At 36.7% G+C, this 24,745-nt stretch overlaps 2 long non-coding RNA genes across 2 annotated transcripts in view; both read right to left on the reverse strand.

Annotated features, from left to right (window-relative positions):
- LOC133265515 (uncharacterized) overlaps nt 1-24,745 on the reverse strand; it is a 38,945-nt gene that overhangs the window by 8,858 nt on the left and 5,342 nt on the right. Inside the window, exon 4 of the long non-coding RNA XR_009741986.1 lies at nt 434-573. This is a non-coding gene — a long non-coding RNA (uncharacterized LOC133265515). The remainder of the gene's footprint in view (nt 1-433; nt 574-24,745) is intronic.
- LOC133265516 (uncharacterized) lies at nt 17,875-23,671 on the reverse strand. The gene is made up of 3 exons (XR_009741987.1): nt 22,079-23,671; nt 19,607-19,714; nt 17,875-18,082 (listed from the first exon to the last, which is right to left on the reverse strand). It is a non-coding gene; the product is annotated as an uncharacterized LOC133265516 (long non-coding RNA).

The following is a 24,745-nucleotide window of genomic DNA, read 5'->3' on the forward strand; positions in this document are numbered from 1 at the left end:
GTTTGAATACCATTCCTTAAAAGTTAATTCAACTGGGTAAATGCTGGGGTTCAGAACAAGAAAACTGCCTTAATTATGAAAACACCAGTCACTAAGTCAGAAGTCGTCTATCTTGATCAGGTCACATACGTTATATAACCAGTTGGCATCACTTCACATCTTTCGTACATGCAGGCCTGCTTCCCTCACATATCCTGAGGAAAGCAGGGGGCAACTGGTTTTCATTTGAGAGAATGAAGAAATTATCCTTTTTGTTCTCCTTCAGGCTCATAGTTTGGAAAGCTTGGAGCTAATTTGCTCCCTCTTTATCATTTTGTAAAGATGAAGTGGAGCACAGCCCACAGTTCATTTCTACTGCTACGTGGAACACTGCCAATATTATAGGGATTCACAATCCATTTTTATGTAGACATTATAGTATAGAAAAACTCACCAGATACAGTGAAGAGCAGGGGCACGTAGGCACTTATGGCTTTGCTTGCCCATTCCGTGGTTATGGGTTTGGCTCAGGTGCTGGAAGAATAGACAGGGCACTCCCAATCTGAGAGTGGGCATCTCTGGAGCACAGGTAACCTGTATAATGCAAAAGAGTCTGTAAACTGTTTTGGCTATGCTAACGAAGTCACCAGCAATCCCCAGAAGGGAAAAGGCAGTTTGATCCAAATCTATCAGATCCAACTAGTTGTATTCTATCTGAAAACCTAACCTTTAAAAATTTGCTGTTCTCCCTTCTAAGCTAGCACAGCTGTGGAATTATCAGTTGTCATGGTTTAAACCCAGTCAGCAGTAACTGAAAACATTGGTGTTATCAGCGCTGTTCCCAGGCCGAAGGTCAAAAACACAGCGTTACACCAGCTACAAAGGAGAAAAAATGACTGCTACTGCTGAACCCAGGACACCAGTTCAGAGCTGGAATGTAATCATCACAGTATAAAAAACAAATGCAAGACTTCCTGAGGAATCTTAACCAACAGACTGAAACTTTTGAAAAAAACAAAAACAAAAAAAAAAAACAAAAATGTACTATGTATTTAAATGTAGGTAACTGTCCCCAGTGCATTTACTGGTACTATTCAAAGTCCCGATTTATCAGTCATGCACTTGCAATGTATGACTGATAAATCATGTATGAGAAAAATAAAGCTAACAAATCAGATTCCAGCTTACTAATTCACTGCTTTGCAATAAAGTTTATTATTTCCAGATTTACAAATATGTGGAAAATTGTATCATTTGCTTTCTCAAAATAAATATGTGTTTTCATCTACCAATCCAAATGTTTCCAAAGAACTGAGTGATTAATATCGTATCTAAAACTGTGATTATTTTAATAAACATAAAGCAAGATATTGGACTAAGTATGACTCGAACTGTGAGTGATTTGTAGTGATAAAAATACACAGATGCCATCTGTACCAACAGAAGAACACTTATCACAGATTTGTCTTACAGTAACACTTCCCTTTCATTTATCCTGAAATGAGCACTATTTCATTTAAAATGATACTGACAGTAAAATACAGCCACTTTTAAAAAGAGTAACCTAACAGTAGGAGAAACACACTAAAACCTATGAATTAAAATACTCATTTGACTTGCTCAAGGCCTACATCATGTATCACTGAATGATTACCAAATATTAAGCTAAAGTTTGCCAGACTAGCTTTGCTAGCTTAGTAGCTGCTTCCATACTCAGAGGTTTTTGTTGGGTGTAACACCCCTTACCCCTCCCAAAGAAAACCAAAACAGAAAAATACCTCAACCAAAATGGTAAAAGCTCTAAGTTCAGAACCCAGCCTAAGTCATTAGTCTGACTTCATCAGCTTGTCTACGGTAACGTTTGCCAGCATCTTTGCCAGTTCGGCATTAAGCAAGAAGGCCATGGGGTATTCACCAGGGAAACTAGGCAGGTAGTGAGAACACAGTGATAAATATCAGTCAACTTCAAATACTAACAGCAAGATCAAAAGAAAAGTAGAATTTAAATAAAACCTGCACACAGAGAACTTCATTAGAAGCAGTTGCAGAAACAAAGATGTGATACCCAAAGCATTAATTTATAACCATGCATGAGATAGAGAGTTTTGAGAATGGTGAGGATTACCATCACACATATAAACGTCATAAACCAATGCCAAGTGCAATATGCAGGATAGGTTCCAGCTTGGTCCCGCTGTTGAGGATGCACAGCCACAGCTATGCTATCTTTGCTTTCAATTCTCAGTTCTGTGCTAACTCTAGCCTTCAGTGATGTAGTGAGGAAGGTAGATTACATACCCCCAACAGCCTTGTGAAAATATTTTTACTAGCAGTGGCCTTACAGTACCCCTATTCTGCTTTGGGCTCTCAAACAGCAAGAACGTAAATTAAAGAGCAAAGTAAATCTGTACTTATTTCTGATTTTTATTCTGCAACTGTGCTTCTGTCCCCACTGCTGTCAGTGCTCCAGCCCTTCAAATTTCCTTTGTATCAAAAAGCTGACAGATTTAGCTCCTGAAAACTTCAAGCTAGTTTTCTTGTTGAAATCTAGGAAAACAGAACAGCTGTCATTCAAACATACATTGCAAATGGCAAGCCTGTTCACTTTCAAATGTTATTCCACAAAAATCAACACTTAAATGACATGTCCTGCTGACATGTCATAATAACCACTTTCCAATGTGACAGACATGTGGAATAAACTTGTGCCAGAGCCTGAGGTTCCAGAGTTCCTACACATGCGATGTTTGGGATACTTGTAATATCTCTTTCTTTACTGTTTTAAACTGGGCAGCTTTTTTGGTCCAGTGCTTGTTGTTAGTCAGGTTATGAATTTACACTTTCTTGGAGTGAGACTTGAGTATAATTCCACCTCAAGCAATTAACTGCGTGCAGGCACAGCCAACAGTAATGGATAAGTAGCAACTGTTGTGGCCACAAGGTGAATCACTGAAACTGCTTCTTTCATGCAGATTTTGTGATTCTAGTGTCCAAAAAGGGCCCTACTAGTAAGCTACACTCAAATCCAAGATCTTTTTCCTCTTTAACCAAATTGTGAGATCAAAAAGCCTTCACCTACCAGCTGGGCAGTAAGCATTGGGTCATGAGCCCACTCGTTCACCATTTGACATTACTGTGAAGGTCTTCATTAAGTCTTCTGAAATGAACTGCACTGAATGCAACACAAAATCCAGTTTATCAAGGACTAGGGAAAGACATAGTTAAGACTCTGTTCTTGAGTTTTTAATCTAAGAAACCAAACAACTTTTAGATTCCAAAGAAATATCACCAAAATGAAAAAGAAGTTTACTGTACTACATACAAGACGAAACAGGAGTTTGGTTTCCCTCATTTAAGCTTTACTACTCATTCTAGGGGTGGATTTTTAATTCAAACTTGGATGCTGCTGTGTTCCTTATCAGATTTGTCACATTAGTCAAATGCCACTTACATACCAGGAAGACACGCAGAAGTAGCTGATCTGAAATTATTTTCCCTAATGACACTTTCTTTCTGGGTGCAAATAAAAACTGTGTATGAAGGTGTATGCGTACAATACAATTACATTACTTGTATCACCTAAATATGATAAGTACAATCCTAAATTAAATAACTGGACATGAAAATTCTGTGACAATACAGTCCTGGTCCTTAATAATCCTCGTTCACCTGTCAGTTAGCAAGCAAGCATTATAGGCCTTGCTCTGCTGAATTTTAGAAGTCAAAACAATGCAATGTTCTTTCTAAAGTAGTAAGCATCCACTCCTAGCACAGTTGACCATCAATTTTTTTTACTTCTGTTAATGGAAAAAAAACCCAGCAAGCAGTAGCTGCTTTTCTATAAAAGGTATCTATAGATACTTTCTATCAATTAAGTATGAGTTGCATAAATCTTTATGCTATCCATGCTACAAACAGCTTTCATCTAAACTTTTTTCTCCCGTGAGAAGTAGTGCTTCAGAAACCTGTACTTACTTCTCCCCAGCCCCATCTTGAGAACAGTACAACACTAATGAGTTTAAAATGTGACCCAAGACTGGAAGAAAATGCTAATTTTACATTTTTTGCTATAAATTTAGTGAGATGAATAGCATCTGTGTACTAACAGTTTTCATACTTTCATACCCCTAAATTAATAAGAGAACATGTCCTAAATGTCTTTGTGTAAAAACATCCACACAGGAAGGAACATAAATGTCACACTGTAATTTGTATATAAAGCAACTCATAGCTTCAGAATAAAGAAGGCTAACAAACAGTTTGTTTCTATCTTCTGAAAAAGAACAAGAAAGGTAGTAATTTGTTAACCTATACAAGTCCATTGTACTCATTATGGGTATGTAATTCCATGCTATTATCAAAAGTTATACTTCTCAGATATACTGCTGGGGCTCAAATTTTGTACTCATTTTACTCAACTTTTACTGCTTGCTTTCTTCACAGCTTCTACAGACTTCGCTTTTTACTTACAAATGGATGCTCTTAATACTTCTGCTTAAAATCTGACAGTTTTCATTTAGTTGAAAGAAAAATGCCTAATCAAAGCCATCAAACATAAGCAATTGCGACATATGGCTCCCCACCTGGGAAAGTGTCTGACCAACATCGAAGCAGTTTGAGAGACAGAGACAAACAGCCCCACCAAATGCCCTTTCACCATGGCACAGGTGCACTGCGATGAAAGCCAAAAGACCATGCTTCAAAGGCCCCATTACTGAGCAATACCATCGAAGACAGGAGGTATTGTTCCCCCATTTTACAAATGAGGTTACTGAAAGGACAAGGATCCTTTTGGAAATGGCTGGCAAGGAATCCACATGTCCATTATGACAAAACCTATTTTTATCCACTAACTGACACCCAGAAAAGAAACTCATCTGAAGTTACCTTTCTGGTTACACAAGGTGTGCAGACACTTACACTTTTATCACCACCACGATGTAAATATTTCACTTATAACAAACTATTACAGTTTTTCTGAGACCATTTTGCTCAGGATGGCTAGACTCCATCCTTGTGTTTTTTGTTGGGATACACCTCTTTCAACAACACAATGCTGTTATCTTCAAGGATCAGTGAAAGTAAACCTGTTGTTAGGAAATACAGCAAGGAGATGGGAGAGAGAGCAGCATGAATCTGAGTATGGAGTGGTTGGCAACAGAGTGTATCAAACTGAGGGTCCTTGTTTTTGGGAAATGGTGCACAGCAGAGGATAATAAATGGGCACAAAGGCAGAGTAGGCAGGGACAGGACAGGTAAGAGAGGATGAGACCACAATCTCTGCAATAAGGAGTGTCCAAAAGAGAAAACTTACATGCAGATTAATGCAGGGAGACTGTAGGAGAAAACAGAGTGTGGGCAAGATGGAGGAAAAAGGATGCACAGGACTGCTGGGAGAATGAACAGAAAAGGAAACAGAAAAAGACAGTAATAAAGAGGGAAAAGAATTGCAGCTCAGTAAATCCAGAGATGTACAACAAGTATACAGAAACTGACCCTAAGAAGCCAGAAGGAGGCCAAAATTTGGAATTATGTTTAAAAAATGAATCTGAATTTTGAAAGTAAATTTATAATTTAAAAGTAAATTTACAAATTTATATAATAATCACAACAATCACGTTATTTTCCCCAAGAGACTCAAAATCTAGAAAACAGTTTCTAGCCAAAATCAGTTTCATTAAAATGTATGTTTCATTAAAATGTATACCAGTCAACCTTGGTATGACTTTTTTGAACTTACGGAACCAGAATTACCTCCCTTCAAAAATGTATTAAAAAGCCTTCCAAGTGTCTGAATAAACACACTCAAATTCAGTCCCAGAGCATATGGTAGGTATTTTGGACACTTTCGACAGTCTTTCAGCTTCTGTTTTCAGACACAGAATGTTTAGGGCACAATGAAATAGTTGTATTCACATATCATTCAAATCACATGATAAAGCTGATTTTCATTACAAACTTCAGAACAGCTGCTAGAAACAAAGTTAGAGAACACCTCCCTCTACTGTTCCTTTCCTGTAAAGAAAAATAACGCTGCTTAAATAGTAATAGAGCAAAAGCTGAAAGCAGAAATACATTCAGGACAAGGAAAGAAAGGCACATATTTTTCATGTGACACCTTTCTCTTTTTAAAAAGAAAAGTGCTAAGTATACTAACCTCCAGCTCAGCAAAAAGGAGAGGGATTGTAAATGACATTCAAAGTGAAGAATATGATGAGAGAAAGCAGTGAAAGGAAGAAAGCAAGAAGGCATAGTGAAGGGGTTGCCATCACCTGTCTTTGGACAGAACTGATTTAGCAACACAGCCACCACAACATAACCTGAGCATGAGACTCTCAGGTGAAACAGTCAATGTTCAGCTTGTGTTAGTACCTCAGCTATTTTCTTAAGTACTAAAAGAAGCTCACTTATTTCTATTCTGGCCGTGTCTCTGTTTAGGCTCTGGATCTTAAGGGGCCAGGCAGCCACCTGTATCCAAGCCCCTGAAAACTATATACCATGCTCCAAGAATTAAACTCCAGAATTAGCACAATAAATCAAACGAGGGCATTAGAGAACTGCCATGTTGCATCTGAGTATCTTGTCTTTATGAGGTCTAGTAGCAAATCCTTAGGGAAAGAGTGTAAGTACCAGGTTAGACAATGTAGTCTTTCCTCAGGCAGTCTTCCCTAGCATCTGATAACCAGGAGTTTGGGACAATAAATTCATGCAATAAGAGACAAAACTAAAACATTAATCATTAAATTGTACCATAGGTGTTTGTTAATGTTTTCTGCAATTATGATTATGCACCTTGTATTTTTCACATGTGAAATTACATTTTGTCTTATAATTCGAATATAGAAAAAAGTATTTCATAAATACCACAAGTGAGGGTCTGCTCCCCCCAAACAGCTATAATACTCTAACAAAACCTCCAGTACCTACTTGCAACAACACCATTCTTCCATATCAGGGTGAGTTTTTTCTTTTTAAGACATTACGGTTAGGCTTTACATGTTTAGAAGTTACAGTATTCTGAAGTCACAGTCCTCAAAGTAAAATCTTGCACATGAACTAAAGCGCGTGCACGCTTCCTGTTTAGGCCCGCATGTGCTATCGTATTGCCTCTCAGAAAACACTTCATGCTGCATATGCAGGGTTCTTTCTTCCGTCAATAAGATTTTTATTCTATGTGCCTAGAGGCAACTCACCCTTTCGTTAGCTGCAGCATCTGCAGTCACCTGGCTATTCTGCTAACCAGTGGATTACAAAAGAACAAATTTTGGTCAAATGGAATGTAGGATTAAAAGGTTCCCAGTTCTACCAGTGCAAGCAGGCTGGCTTTTGCTGTGCTAAGCATTCCCAAAACAACTTTTAAAATGAAGCAAAAAGAAATAGGATTTACTGTGTTCCCTCAGGGGTAGGAGATGACTCATTTGAAGAAACACAGTCAGCAGTGATAGAGGCAGCTAACGTCATAATTTTCTGTTCCAAATAAGCAAAACTTCATCTCTGGATAACTGGAAGGATTCCTGCTTTACATGCATTTTCACAAGTGAATGAGAACAGAACTTCAGCAACTGGACTTTAACTAAATGTTGTAAGCAGTGGCATTACAGGATGATGGTAATTTCTAATCAAGATGTGGTCCATGAGATGTTAAAAGCTGAACTATAATACTCATCTGCTAATTTTTAGTTCTTTGATTTGTAAGTAAAGGAAGCAAATAGACTCTAAGGTACAGAAGTCCTTTTATTCCCTGTTATTTTAGCTGTAATCTGTGAGGTACACACAGAGCACAGTGAGGAGCTACTGCAGGCTGATTTCAGTGCTGGGATGGGAGGGTTCCAGGGATGAGGATGCTGTTCAGTGGGAGCAGCACAGCCAGCCCAATGGGCTGTGTGTCTGTGGGTACAGAGGGGAAAAGAAATGGACAACTCAATGGCTTCATTTTTCTGCTTTGACAGCATGTCTATGTAATGCTCCTTGCTGTTTTGTAATGCAGAATTCCTGGTTCATGTATTTTTAACAGTGAAGACAATTCTCTTTAAAGAATAAAAATAAAATTTTGCCCTCAGTTATCTTTTCATACACTTTGAATCTCATTATTTACTATTTTAAAAGTTAGAGAGTGGTTTCTCCATATTGTTTCGTCCAACTACTTTTTACTATGTTATCCATAAAACACTTGATTTCAAGAACTGCATCAAGGATTTCTGTTTGTTACTACACTTTTTCATAGAGATGCAGAGCATACACTTGTACAAAGAACTTGCTACCTGTGGCTCATAATGCAACAGAGAGGTGGCTTTTTTATATTATGTAACCTAGTGGGTTTTTTGTTGATTTCCTGTCACAACCCCATTTATACTTTAGTCCCTTCAGTTAACAGACTGTGGAACTAATGTCATCATCAGATGTTTATAGCTATTTCTGCAAGAGGTAGGTAAATGCACTGAATGTTTTTCAATTCTCTACGAATATCAAAGGGAAATTTTAATTTCATCTTTGCCCAGCCTATCAGTGAGTTATCTAAACCAGTGCAAATTAATTTGAAACACTGCTACAGAAAACAAAATAAACTGCCATATCTACCATGGGCAGACAAATAACATCTAAGCCATTTTAGGCGTAACACATCTACCTCACCTAAACACTCAACAAAGCTCAAGTTACAATATTTTCACCCATTTAAGTTTTCCTTTAAAAAAACATGAACAAATCAACAGACCAACCACAAAAGCAGATAGTTGCAAATCTCAGTGTAGAATTAAGCTCTTCACCCCCTACCTACCTAGGTATTTTAAATGTACCCTTGTAGGCTGTGCTTAATTATAATCACTTTAATGCACCAGAAATGTAAAGTAATGAAAGTAAAAACCAAATAATATTAAAAGGTATACTGAGGGGTGTAGAAGACAGTGATAAATCTGTAGTATACTGTTTAACCTTAGTTTACGAGTTAAATTTTCTGCTGCTGTGCGTTTTTAACTTATGTCACTCTGAAATTAGTGCTTTTTCTCCCAATTCACTCCAGAAGCATCATTCATACACTGCATTGTACTTCTTGCTTATACATACATTGCCAAAACAAGTGATAATTTCTGTGAATTTGGATTTATCATATATTCTATACGTATTCTGGCATATATTTTGAAAAACAGAGCATGGCCCCCCAAAAGCTGGGGACCGGTGATGCCAAGACCCAGCTCTGCTCAGGCTTGGCCCCTTCCCGGCAGGTGTCAGTGTGAGGCAGTGCTGCCACAGGGAATCCAGCTCTGCTGCAGATCTCGGAAGAGCAGCAAAAGCAAACCAGCAAGGGATTGCCTACTTTCCTGCTAATATACAACTAATACATGTAGGAACAAACAGAAGCAATAATTTATTGAAAAAGAGCATACAAAACCAGGCCAGGGTTTGGGAGAAGGAAATTAAGGCTCTATAGAGCTGCAGGACCAACAAAGGACCAGAGATCACCCAAAGATGCAAGGCTATACTTAGAAATTTTCCCACAATTTGTCCACCTGTGTCCAGACAATCCTCCCTACCCCCAGAAGTTGCCATTTCCCCCTCCTTCCCCCTCTCTTTTTCTTTTTTTCATACATATTGAAGGACTCCTAAACATACAGGCAGTTATTTTTAATTTTCTTATGATAAATTATTCAAAAGAAAACCTAAGCAGCAGATTAATACTGCATCAGATCCAATGATTTAACTTTCCTGTCTGTACACATCATTATTGCATATTTATGTGACCATATGCTGTTTTGCCCCTTATTTAGGGCAGAAGACAAAGCATGCTCCCTCAAATATTCAGTATTTCTCTCAGTCTTTGCAAGTCCGTATGAAATTTCCTACTTTATTTACTCCATGCAAAAACTGAGTATAGAGTCGTCCCTTCTCTTAAGGTCTTTTATGTAGAATTTATTGCAAACAGTTTTCTTATAAGTACTAGTTACCTATACACACAGTTCTCTCAAAACAGAAAACTACATTACGAATCTCATTTGACAAATAAACTGGGACAGAGGGATATACACCAAACCACAATGAACTGCTGGAAAAGCAGAACTGGGAGCCATGTTTACGTTTGCCTCTTTTCCAAGAGAAGCAATATTTGCAACACATGGACAGTTCATTTGCAGCCCTAAAAATACCAGTACTATGCATCTCACCCCCCCCCCCCCCCCAATTGCACTGCTTTTTCTGGGTGACAAACTGCAAGATGAGACATTTGCTGGTTACGCCACAAAAAGTCTATTATAAGGACAGGACATGACTAACTTGACCCCTAGTCCTCTGGGGTTGGTTTTTAGTTGCTTTTGCGGTGAGTTGTGGTTAGTTTTTTGTTTTCAATTTGCTTCAGTGCACTGGACACTTCCTGTGTAAATACAGGACTGTTCTTACAGGTAACAAACAGCATAAATGCCTGCCTCTGTCACTCTCTGAAATCTAGTTACCCATCCTCAGACGGCAGGGGCCCTGTCCTACAAGATTCTTATCTTCATTATTACGTATTAACATAAGAAAATAAACAGTGCTTATACAAACATTTCCCAAATGAAAAATGTTGGACTCTGAAATTTGGCTAATAGGTTGGATTCTTTTTATTCATTCTTTCATTTTATTAAAAATAAAAGCATGAATAAATGCCTTCAAACAAAGCATCCTTCTCAGGATTAAAACTGAAGATGCCAGGTTGATAGCCATCAGCACTTATATCACTAGCTCAGCATCACTGGAAGCAGCAAAAGAAAACTTAAAACCTGTTGGTCCAAGCGCTAAAGAATAGCCCCATATTAAAGCAGGCTCCCCGTTACATGCAGCGGGTCCCGAGGATGAACCATGTTCCATCTCTCAAATGCTAATTGGCTTAATACTAAGTAGCCACTGGAGCCAGGCGAAGGGTCTCTGGCTCTGCTCTTTCCCATAGCTACAGGGGTTTATTCAACAACTGGATTCTTTCTCCAGGAGGTGCTGGTTTACTGCATGTTGCTAATGCTGCCTCAGTGACTGACCATCAGGAGAATTCAGAAACTTTGCTATACTATCCCAATTACACTGAACAATGTGAGAGTGGCATAAACAGTGTCTTTTAACATCATCACCAAATGGCCCTAAGGTTGGGCACATCAAAGGCAGAGAAGAAAAGCTCTTTCATATTGGAAAGCTCTGAAGATTACTATCAGCTTCCCTTATCTGCCAATAAGTGCCTGATGACCTATTACCTCTCCTTGATACCCTGAGCTTAACTAAGAGCTCTTCTTTTTGGAAAAGCAAGGTTTGGGCTAGTTTTGGAAAACTATTTTTTTTGAAAAACAAAGAAAACATTTAAAAAATAATCCAGGGAAATCCAAAGGCTGACAGTACCTGTTATTACCTTGAAACATTTTCCAAGCCACAATCTATAACCTCTTCTCCTATGCCTGCCTCCCACTGGATGCAAGATGAGAAAACACAGAAAATACTGTACTATGTTACCTGAAATATTAAAAGTTGTGACAAAACTTTTGCAATTAAGTAATTCATACATTAAAACCCAATCACTATGTTACGGAGGTTCAGGGAGTTTCTCTATGTTAGCTGCTTACTTTATACAGCCTGGTCAAAATGTACCATTTTCATGGTACTTTTTTTACAAATAGGGCTTCTTTCCTAAGCTCTTTGATTTCCTTGTTAGAATCAATATTTAAAGCATTTATTTAGGTAAATACGGTTATAAACCAGATTAACTCAATTATAAATAAACCCTGGTTTGAGCACATGATCAAATGTGGAATAATTACATTAAAGAAAATTATGACTTCACTGATTCCAGTACTAATTTCTATAGGGCTTTCACACTTATATAGACTGAATATAGTGCTTAATACATTTTCTTTTAATATTAAAGTGTGGCAATGTTTTTACATTGCTTACATGCAAATATTGATAAAGTATTATTTGTTAATGTTTCATGTAGTACATAAGGAACGAAAATGGTGCAATTTTGTGGCCTTATTTCTACACAAAGGATAGAATAATTGATAGGATTTTAATTTAAAGCCATAATTATTAAAAACCCAAGGCAAGTTGAATTTTCTGCTGTCATTCAATTTACAAAATGTGAGCTCACATTGCCTGCAGGCAGCACAGTTTATTTTGTGAAATCTAGTAAGAAGAGTTTGGAGTTATTTCTGAACATTAATATTATGCAAAATCTGCATTTCTGCAAATAAAACTCACTGTTTACGTTGTATTGCAATAAAATCAAGACACACATTATGAACAAGACTTTCAGACCAATTAGGCATACAATTACATGTGCAGAAGGCATGCACAATTGTGCAGCTAATTTGTGCATGAAATTACTTTGATTGCACATACTAATTGGATAAATGTGTGTGCAAATGCCAGTAGTCATTTGTGCTAGCAATTATCCAATGCGCATACATAGTCATGGCAACTGCATGCATAAATTAGATGCAGTCTTGCATACCTGACTGGTCTTGGGTTTTAATCAGAAATGCTTTTTTTCTTCTACCAGGTCACTTGGACACAATATTTTTGGGAATTTCATACTTAATTCTTATCCAGATGAGCCAAACCAATGAACATCAGCATTACTGAGAAATCTCATTTTCCGATAAACAAGAAAAGGAAAACAAGGGAGTTCTTTTCTAGAGATAGAACCTTATATCTTCCTTTGATAAGGAAGATGAGACTATAGATCAGTATGAAACATAACTTTCATGACACTTACCTGAATACAAATTACAAAATTTGTTTGTAGGTTATAATCTATAAAATGAGTAAATGTGAAAAATCTTCTGTATTCACATGGAGGTTTTGGGTAATTCTTCCAGACAAGACTACCATCCTTGCACTCCTAAGTTCAGTGTTCACAACTTTTAATATTGAAAGAAATTCTTCCATTTAAAAGCAACGGATACGAGTTAAAATACATATCCATCCATACATACATGTAGGAGCCCAATCCCTGAATTCCTTAAAGGAAACAGTTTACATTATTTCTTTCAAATCTAAAAAGCTATTTAAACATACATATAGTAGGAAAATGTCTTTCAGTAAGAATGAGCTATTCAGTATTGTAAATCTAAGAAGAATACTAACCCGAGAGCTTACAAAGCAGCATCAGGAATTTTAAAGATACTTTTTCTCAGACAAGTAAGTTTATTTTGCCATCAGAAGGTAAGTTCTTAGAAGCCTACTTTACAAATGAGTAAAACAGCTTTCTCCCTCAATTACTAGCTTCAGTTCTGGTCATACTCATTCAAACAAAAGGACAGAACAGACCAAAAGGCTGTAAAGAAGATCAACAAAAATGATCAAAGTTACAAAAAAAAAAAAAGTGAAAAATAGGATATTTTTCTTTAAAGTCAAGACGAGTAAGAGAAGACATGATGAAGAGATAAAAAAGAGAACATTTAAGAAGGTAAATTATGTGCTTCTGTTTACTCTCATAACAGAGGCAGAACACTGAAAGGAAGTATATTTAAAGCTGACACCACCACCCTCCCCTTTTTAAACAAATCTGAACTGTACTTAATCTGTGAAATACATTGCTGACAGACATCACAAGAAATAAAGACCTTACCAGCATTAACATGGAACTACTACAGAAAAAATTGTTAACATCTACAATTGTACCAATTAATTTTTAGGAAGATTTTATATCTGAACTCCCCCCCAGAAAACCCAACCTACATCTCTTCAAGATAATTCTTTTGTTAGAAGATGATTATAGGATATCCTTTTAACCAAACCCTTGCTACTTAATAGAAAACATTTCTCTGAAATACTGTCTCCAGACAAATCCTATGGTGGGTTATCAGCATTTTGGTAGTTTAGAAGAATGATAATCCCCCAGCTAAGACTCAGAGAAGCTGTGCATCTAATGTAGACCTGGATGTTAAAAATAATGCGTCTTAAAAGTCTTTACAAAGATCCTAAAAAGCATCTATGCAGATTTCAGTAGGGAACCATCCAATAGCAGCTGTGACTGACAACAGCATACTACAACACATGAAAGATTCGTGTAATCAAGAATGACAACCGTAATCAAGTAGCAGTTTGTCTCCTCAATGGCTTTTTGTTTGTTTTAATAAGAAATAGTGGCCATATCACTGCACATTCTCCCCTCCCTATTTCTAGCCTCTTTCCTTTCTGCCTCGCAATGCTGTCTGATAATGCTCTGCCTAACACAGAATTATTCATTTTACCTTACTCTCTTTTGGAGTTATCCTAAAATCAAAGCAATTATGGTTGGCTAGGCTATTTTATAATCTGAAATAACAGGTTTCCATCACAGCCTGTCAACAGTCCTTATGCCTAATATATGGCAGTTTTAGGACACAGACATGTTCCATCTTTTTATAATCCACAGCTTTTGGAATTCTTTTATCCACTCACATTTAAAAAAAGATGGAGATCTGAACCAAAACAAAGTTTTGATCTTCTGTGCGGATGTCACTAAATCTAGTTTCACTGAAGAAAAAAAAAAGTCATGCTAATCCTATAGTGACTGAAGAGTTGAGTTTAGGAATTCCAGGAACACACAAGAAGTTTTTAATCATGTGAATGGCTCTATAAAGGAAAAGCGACTTCTTTGGCATTTGACAACTCCAGAACAAGTCATTTAACTGTTTGGCTTAGTGTACAGTAATAGCAGCAGTGTGTTTGAATTCACTGGAAAAGCACTGATCATAAGTAATTTGTCCAATAATCATATGGTGGTAATCAGTATATCCATACATAATCTATTATACTACTGTACACTAGCAGAGATAAATAGTTAGCTGGTACTTACAGCACTTATGTATTCTTGTGGCTGGATTTCTTAATTTCTCTGAATTAGCAGTTAAGGACACTGCAGCTGTCATAAAAAAGATCTGAAAATTTAGGAAAAAGATAATGATTAACTAGCTATCATTCCTAAACAATGTGTGTCCTGTCTTCTTATGACTAGATCTAACCTGAAAAGCTTAGTAAATGCCTTCTGCAAACCAAGTGAAAACTTCTTAAGAAAAACCCCTTCACATAAGAAATACAGAATCTGGGTTTATGATCAAGATTCAATACCCTAACATTCTTAGCACTCTGGAGGGCAAATATATCTACGTTGCTAAACAGCTTTAAAATTCTACTGTTAAAGTCAGACCATAAGAACTAAAACCAGCTTAAAAGTGATTGTCTACTCACATTCTCCTGAGCAGACCCTTTAATTATTCCACTTCTCTGATTAATGAATAGCCACTGCTTTTCTGGAAGGAAAAATAATAATCAACTGAAAGAAACGCCCAAACTCATTCCACAGTTAGAAATATTAACCTCTTCCATTCCTGACAGTGCCTTGGCACGTTGATATCTCTTTTGCTATGAAAAGATTACTAAATATTATTTTCTAAACATTTTCTCCAAACTTTTATGATCTTAAGAGGCCTTCTGCTAGATTGCCCTGCACACATGCAAGCTGTAAATTCTGGTCTCTTCAGTCCATCCTTGTGAGGAACCTCCCCCAAACTGCCTATTATTTCACTGTCTTCTTACAATTTTTCTGGTTTTCCAAAATGCTTTTGGAAATAGGGTTATTTCTGAGCCAATACATGTGAACTTCATCACTAGTAAGGAGTTATTTTAGCAGAAGAGTGTCTCGCTATTTGTTTTCTGTTTCTTAAGTTTTATATTTCTCTTTATGAATGGCCACTGGGCATAGCAGTAACACTGAGCTGACAGTTTCAAAGATGTGCCAAGACCTCTCTCTCTGGATCATTTAAGTTACAGTTACCATCCTGAATAGTTATTTAATGTTTTCTCTCCCATATAGTTTTCTGCTTCAGATGTTTTTCCTTAAGTTGAAAACTTTTGATTTTATGGGCTTTGTGGTACCGAATCTGTGGACTAAGCTAGCCTTTGGTACCTAAGATACCTAAATCTCATGAGATTTTGGTCAGGTCACAACCTCCTTGTTGAGTTTTCTGTCCTCAGAAATGGGGATATCAGCCCTATTTATGAGGTTTGCAAGTGTGCATCATGCACAGATGTGTACTTCGAACTATATTATAAAAATACTATCAAACTAACCAACTATGCTTTGTACTAAGCTCCATAATGTTGAAAGGAAGTGGGAGAGGAGGTATTTGGATTTTGATAGCTTTTATATCATAATAAAGATGGAGGAATAGCAGTTTTGGAACTTATTGATATGCATGAACTCCAGAAGCTCCTATTCTTTTACTGCATTGCATTTATCATGGTTATTCTCTTCTAAGACATAGAAAAATGATTCAGCAAAAATTGAAGTTCCTCATTTCTATGCTGCAAGGGCTCATATTCATTTTCAGGGCAGTTCACAGCCTCAGAAAGATAGCTATTGTTAGCATGGACCATTCCTGAAACTTGAGATGCCCTGCTGAGGACACTCCATCAACAAAATCACAGTTGTCCTGCTCTTGTGTAAGTGATGCCCTGCTGTCCTCACAGCCTATTAGATTGCCCCAAGAATATGTGTCCCATGTCACTTGCTGAACTCTGAATTTTTAGTTTTTCCTGCCATCAGGTGTAACACAGTTCTCTTCCTTCTCTCTCCAGATGGCAGTGTTTCCTACAGACACTGGAGAAAACAGGACTCTAAAGCTGTATGTTACATCTCTATAGGTAGGAAAGAGCCTTTTAAAGTGTTCAAAATTCTTATACCTTTACTCAGAAATTGATATTACAACTCCTATGCAGTTCTAGCAGAAGTAGGAAAGAAAATCTCAATCCTCCAACAGAGACTACAAGAAACTAGTGCTCTGCGTTTTTTAAAACGGATTCATTTTAAAAATCCTTCCATAGAAAAAATGTGAAACAATAGATGTAGTTAAAATAAATGTCACAGATGTATCTTGTGACCATTTACAACTAGAGTTGCAATTGTTTTTCTTGAACTTCAAAGTGCTTGTACAGAAAGATGGACTAAGCATCTGGGGTTCTAACATTATGTTTTCAGTCACAAAGACCAAAACAGAGCACGGGGAATTTGAAAACAAACTGGAGTAATCATGACACTGGCTAACTGCAATCTCCATCCCCTTGTTTCATATTGGGAGAACTTAGTATTTCTTTCCAAGTTTCAGCCCTGAACCATAATTTTGTATGTGTCAAGCTTGAAGCCTGACTACATTTCAGCATTTGGCATAGCAGACCTCAGAGTCAAAAGGCATCTTTGACAGTAAATATAAAACTTCTAAAAATATTAAACCAATAAATGCTCTAAACGCATATTTTTCTTACATTCCAATTTAAGCAGAAGTTCCTTCTTTAGGCAATCTCAGTGGAAAGAATAAAAGGAGAAGAGAGGGCTATGTTTCAGTTTAGCTTCACTTCAGTGACTGCTGTTTCTCATTTAACAGAAAATCTCTTTCAATTCTGCTCAGCTTCTTGCACTCTTTTATGTCCATCAGCTCTTTCCCAGTCTAAGTAAAAACAGTTTTGTAGGTTGTTGTAAAAGAGATTAAATCACCACAGACATTTCCCTTCAACTCCTCCAGTGTCTCCTGAGAGACTGCTGTTCTGAGGCACTGCTTTTCTCCACCCATTTTTCAGCACACTTTTTCAGTAAATTAACTGGTAAGTTAAACACATCTCTGTAATCAGGACAATAATGCTCAGAAATTACCACATATTTTTACCTTTAAGAGCAGAAATTCACTTCAGTAAGCTATTCTGATTTCTGTGTTGCAGTCACAGAATTTCAGTCTTTATTTCCAGCAGTCTGTTACATGCCTTGTGGGGGCTCACACGCTTTTCAGACTTTGAAGACTTCTTGAGAAAGAAAAGCTATCACTTTCTCTGGTTGCTTGTTTCACAGTTTTCAATTACGAATTTGCTTTGCTTGAGATCTAGTCCTTCCTGTGTTTGCATTAAAGAGACTTTAGAACACAAACCTTGATCCAATGAAGTTATTTGTACACTAACAGTTATACTATTAAGTTCTTTTTTAGTAGCTCAGCAAGCCAACCTTGAAGTCCCTGATCTGCATGTGTTTCTCTAGCCTGACTCACATTTGAAGCTCTTCTCTACATTTGGCAAGTTCTTCAACATGGTTTACAATTTAAATGCCAGAATTAATGAGAACACACTGCAAAATCAAAAATGAAAACATACTCACCTCATACTAACAGTGCAAAAAATAATTTTTATATTATTATCAAATTTATGCTATATTATACAGCATTTGCTGGGAGTTTTCTGTTGAGTCATTTACTACCATTATTTTTAAAGCATTTTCAAAGTCACTTCCTTCCTGGACATTGGTTATAACTCCAAAATGGACACTATTTTCCCTGTCCTACAAGAGCACATTTGACTACAGAAGCATTAAGATGTAGTTTATTATAATGGCCAATGCTTACCATTACAAGCTGTATTACTATGCATAATGGCTCTGTCCTTGTCAATGCTTATTAAGCCATAATAATTTTGTCACTGGCAAATGTTCTGAGTGGTAGTACAATATTTATGTTACATTATTGATAACAATATTGAAGAACATAATACTTTTCAACCCTGCCAGAAATACTGCCTTTCAAAGACTATTTCCTGTTGTTCAGTCATTTGTGAAGTCTCTTACCTGGTTTAAGTCCATTTTACATGTGTTCTATTCAGAATACTTTGATCATCTCGTGTTCTAGCAAAGCTAGTGACTTTCATCTAAAATATGTATTACATCTGTAAAAACACCTTTATGAACTTCAATAATGAAGAATTATATAAAATTCATCAAATAATACATCCATAATACAATGCTAACTGTCAAAAGGAATGGAATTCCCTACAAACTTTTTCTTTTCCATTCTTTGCCTGGGATTAGTCAAGTTAATCAGCCTATAAGAAATGCCCACTCAATCACAAATGAAAACTAGAAACTGAGTCTGGTAAAAAAATACACAAATGAGCATTTGGAAAGTATCTAATTTCTAGTGATGTGACTCATAAAAAATGGAAACCTGATTACTAATACTTATTTCTACTGTGTATATTAAACAAAGTGCAAAAATGAATGGATCACACTACAGCTAAATTCTAAAGGCTGTATTTATATGTGAACAGAACTTCAGAAGCTAAGAATGCAACACAACACACTGCAGAAAAGACTGGTTACATGAAATTAGGAAAGAACAGTTTTGCAAAAAGTTAGAATAAGAGTAAGATTTGAAAGCACTACAAGAATAGAAGCAGCTTCTTCCTAAAACATTCTATCTACACTTTTCAAGAAAAGCTCATAGCAAGCAAACTCACTAAGCTTGTTCTGAAACCACAACTGTATGCAGCCAAAATGGATACTGCAGATGAAATATAAATTGAACCACTATAGCAACTGTATATGTTATTTAAAGCTATTTTACACATTTTTAATTTATCAAATAAAAAAAAGCACTGAAAGAATTCTTAATCTTAAGATGCATCTCCTTCTTTTTATCAGCTTTCAGTTTTATATTAATCCTACTATTGCCACTTAAATGGCTGTGTGTGATGAAATAAACCTGGTGCCTAGACTAAGATATTTTCATATAGATTAAAATAAGTAATGCATTTAAAAGTCTGAGAATTGTGTGGTATTTTTCTGAACCAAAGTGTTCCTTTTCGTTATCTGAATACTTACAAAATTGCTGCTGAAAAACAGAGTTAGCCAAATCCTACCCAGATGACACTACGCATCCGTGTATTTTCTCATTCTCTTTGATGAACACCAAGCAGATAACGCAGCCATCTGGTCAGGGAGAAAGAAATTGTGTAAAAATGAGATATGCGTGTGTAAATAAAAGATTGATGAATGAAGCCCTGAAAGCTGAGATGAAAGTGAAGCAGAACAGACAGGTAAATCATTCTGATACTTATGTTAGTGCTGAAATTATGCTCCTCTACTTTCTATTTTTTTTTCCCTCCTGACAGCAGTGCAGGTGACAAAAAATACTTTCAATTTTGCTGCTGACACAAGTGCTGGAGGTTAGCAAACTGCTTCAGTTCCACTGCTGAGAAAGCACGCTTTAGTCAGGAAGAAGCAAGAAAGTTTTGTTGCTTCATTTTTAATTACTTGCGATGTATCCACATACTAGCGTGCTGGTGGTTAGTTAGCTATGAAGCTTCAACTTCACCACCACCTACAGAATAATCTAGAATGGCTTTACAAACTGAAGCCGGATTTAGAAAACCAGCAGTTCTGAACTTGTTCCCTTTAACTCAGACACAAAGGGCTGAATATATCCTCTTGCAGAGTTTCAAAAATATCTTTTAAGCTATATTCCTTGCCCAACAGAATTGAATTTTCTGGTGTTAAAGTACGTTTAAATAAAAGATTAATTTTAGCCAAAATAAAACTGAGATAAGCCCCAACCACCTCTTTACAGGTAAGCTTCACTTAGAGTCCATTAGACTGAAGATGTAAGCAGGATCTGTTTTTTTCACATGAAAATCAAATGATACAGTATCTTATGAACAAGTAGCTTAGAGCCTGAAGAACCCTACTTGATGCAACTCCTGCTCTATTTCAGGCAGGAGATGAACTGACGCTAAACCCCAATTTCTTTGTCATCATTTATCTCAGTGTTTACCAGTTTTCTCTTTCACTACAATTATTCTCTGCTTTTACATGGTAAGTTTACATTTTGGCAATGAACAAAAAAGATGGTGGTATGCAAAAACCCCACTACAACTAATTTTTCCTATAAATAATCACTGTCCTCCATTACAGAAAGCTTACTGAGTACACCCAGAACTACATCACTGTAAGGAAAAATAAATGTTTACCACTCATATAACATCTGAAATATCCACTGGTTAGTTGTTGGTGTATTGGGAATTACATGCATTTAAAGCCAACAGCAGTCTCAGCTCAGTAACATTTTGCCTTTCATTAAACAGACCCATTTTGTAGATCAGCAGTATCAATCTCATTTCTTAGTTTGTTACCTTATACAGCCCCTGGTATTTAGTGTAAATTACATGAGCATGCAAATCAACACATTAGAAGTTTAGCCTTTCTGACTGACGTTTTCATATTCTGTGGACATTGGTGCCCTTATAGTTGAAGACATTTTTTTTAAGAATGACCTAAGCAAATCTGCACCACGTACAATTTCAAAGATGTAGGAGTCTGAAAATTAAGGTACTCAGAACTTTGGAGCTGTAAATGACAGAATTCAGTCCTTCTGCTTCAAAAATCACAGGCATCTACCATAACATCCAACTGATTTTTCCCAACAACTGTCTGCAGCAGCAAATCTGCTGCAACTGAGCAGCTCTGAGTCAAGTAAAAAAAGCAAGATACTGTGCATATCACTTCATTTGCCAGAAACAGTTTTAGGGGTAAGCTTTCAAAGGCAAAAGCAAGCATTTGATACCTGCCTCTTCTCTGACTGAAGTCAGGCATCTCATTCTAAATTAGAACTTTGGGAAAACCCCTTGTATTTTAGATATACTATATTCAGATATATTAGATTACCACACTTACTATAGCTATAGTGATTATAAAAATGATACAGCCAATCACTGGCAAGTGTTGCTTAACAGCATTAGCAAGAGAAATATATCAAAGCCATTGCATTACTTACAAGTAAAATAGATTTTACTTTATAATATATACTTTATAAGTAAAAATAGTAATAACTTTTAAAGATTTTTTTTAACCAACAACAGTGGTAGAATCATAAACAATCCAGAATGCATATAATAATTTTAAAAGTACACTGTATTTGTAAAGAGATTTTAGTAAGGACTGCACGATTTTGCTGTATTTCTTGACATAAACTGAATAAATATGTTATTCTCCTAAAATCAGTCAAGTAACAATGATCATATATATGAAGAGGGCTCATATAACACTCCAAACTATTAATCACCAGTAAAAAAAGGTAACTTCAGAATAGGAACTCAGCATTTATATCCATACATCTATTGTAAACATATTATGTACAGAATGCAATGTTACCTATCAACAATAGGTTATCGTTTATATTGCTAGTAGAATAAGTAATGCTCAGAATGTGACTGTTAAGAATGCACAATGTGCTTGTAGGAACTTCATGTACATTACAGCACCATGCCACGGAAGAAGAGAAGACTTACTGTTAATAACTTAGAGCACAGGGTTGCTTACTCCAGACCTTAGGACTGGGGAGAATTCAGTATCAGTTACAAACACTATTTTTATTTTGAACTGTTAGGAAAGAGACAACAAAGATAAAAACACATGCAAGCTTATTACTGAATGAACTGATGCTGTGGAGTGGTGAAGAGCAGCTGTCATACTGTATCGCTTACTGACACATCCAACAGATAGCTGTGGGTGATATTTAGCAAGGCATGAAATGCCAGAATCACAAGAGAAAAATGACATCCACAGATGTCAATCAGTTACTGCCTTAAGTTTGTATTTCCTTTTAGAGTTTTTAATGCATATTTTCATCTTACAGTAAACAGCAAATACTGTCTTGCTCTTTAGATGCAACATGCATGCTCCTTTCATGCAGCAAAGTGTCAACAGGAAACATAAATCTTCTAAACACTGAGAAAAACTTGCGTCCTCATGAGTAATTGCTTAAGCTTTTAAGTACCAAACCCCTATGCCTTAAGAGTTCTTTCACATCCATGACAGGGAAATACCCGAGTATATACATGCTCTCTTGCTTATGATTGATACAAGGACAGCTAACAGGCTTTGTTTTCAGTAGCTCACAATCCTACCACATACCGCTTCAAAAAGAGAGTGGAAAAGCCCCAGAACTCTACTGCAACAGAACAGAGTTCATGGACTCTGCGTCCAGAGTCAGGTCCAGTGTGGCCAGTTTGCACACTGGACATGACTTTGAGCCACGGCTGTATCTCCGTCCTTGCCACGGCTTTTACAAAGTGCAAACATGGCATGACATTTTGCCCCTAGAAAAATTAAATACTTGTGAGATGCAGCAATACAAATAAACACTACAGTTGCTATATTTAAACAACAACAACAGAAAGCCCAAAACCTTTTTACACTTGGGAATAGACACCATACTAGCTTCCATCTAGGCATTAATATCAATAGCAATGGAAAAAAAGTTCTTGAATAAAACATACTACAGACTTCTCCTTGATAAGAGAATTGCTGCAGTTCACCCACACAGATTACTACAGAAATAGAAGACAGAGTAACTTAACACTGATTCCAGCTATAAGATAAAAATGGGAACAATGCTTTAATCAGGGATCTACCATTTGTTCCTTCTATGGACACAGGGAAATCAACAAACTTCCTCAATTTGTTTTTGCCAGTTATAAACCAGAGATGCTTAAAATGAGTCATCATATCAAAACAAAAATCAGAAGAATGTTAAAGGTGGAGAAGAAGCATAATTATCATTAATCCCATGGAAAAAAAAAGGGAATACTCTTATGTACTTCCTGAACCAACAATGAAAAGGTATTTCCTTTGAGAAAAGGAACAGCAAACCACACAAGTAACCAGTGAGAACGTGTGAGTCACCTGGCACATTATTTAACATAGCACCAGGAAGTTTATTAGATATTACTGAAACAGAGGCACAGTTACTACCTTGAGAACTCAACACAACATAACTGTAAGTCAAACAAACGAGAGGCAGGCAAAAGCTGAAGTCGCACCGGCAGGTGGCTGTGCAGCAGCCAAGTTCTCTTGTGAGAGCTGGAATGCAGCACAGGACAAGTAATTTCCCCCCCCTGATTAGATAATGCAATAAAACTTACATCTAGTTTAGTTCATATCTTGAATTCAGACACATACGTATACTAAAACATTTAGTAATCTTGTCAGATTTAAGAAAGTATTCAAAGCTTGGGATAATGCATGACAGGAAAATGATAAGAAGGACAAATTGGGTCAAACTAGTCTAATTACAGTAAAAAGAATTAACAAAACTACCCAGATCATATAGGAATGGGAGTTGGAAGTTGTGCAAAGCTTAGAAGATGTAAGAGCTATCTTACTGCTAAAAGGAGGAAGACAAGTCAACACTTTCCAGTCACTGCTACTGACAAATGAAGCACTCAGACTCTGCATCCAAAGAGGCCAACAAAGCTGATGCGCATGGTCACAACCAAAACTTGGACTTACTGAAAATCTCATGGCTAGACAACACTTGAGCACAGAGGCTAATGGCATTTATTAAGCCAGTCTCCTGGCTCTAGGATGGTAGTGCCTAAAGGCTGAAAGTGATAGCGTAGCTCAGCATGCCTTTTGCTCTTCCTCCAAGTACTGTGTTCAAACATACATTAAAAGCAGAAATGAGTGAGGAACAAAGGTGTCCTCTTACCTTACTGGGAATTCTCTCCCCTCTGAATCAAAGAAAATAAAAAGAAAAACCCAAAACAGAACAACCAACATAGGTGGAAAGCCAGGAGCCTGTCAAGCCTTTTGCTGTTTTCTTTTTCTCCTTTGCAGAAGGACTTCTGTTATCCTTCTATTTTGCTTGCAGGCACATGAAAAATATAAAATAACCACTATGAACAAGGCTTTTTTATTAGCTGTTTTTTGCAAAGTATATAGTAAGAAGTGGTCAAGAAGTAAATGCAGCCTGGGTAGAAGACTGAACAAGTAGAAAAACTAAACATTATCATCTGATACTATTCAACAGTGCCAGATAAATGTGTTCCATGATGTTGAGCAACTGCTTTCAAAACAGAATATATTGTTGAAAAGGATGCTGTAGAAACATACCTTACAATGAAAGGCTTTGCAAAAGTATATAATTTGGAAAAACTGAGAAATTTGGCCTTTGTTTGCTTTGCT

This window comes from Pezoporus flaviventris, unplaced genomic scaffold, assembly GCF_033815535.1.
Source record: "Pezoporus flaviventris isolate CSIRO_AGI_PZ_B2104156 unplaced genomic scaffold, CSIRO_AGI_Pfla_v1 ptg000005l, whole genome shotgun sequence".
Taxonomy (NCBI): Eukaryota; Metazoa; Chordata; class Aves; order Psittaciformes; family Psittacidae; genus Pezoporus; species Pezoporus flaviventris.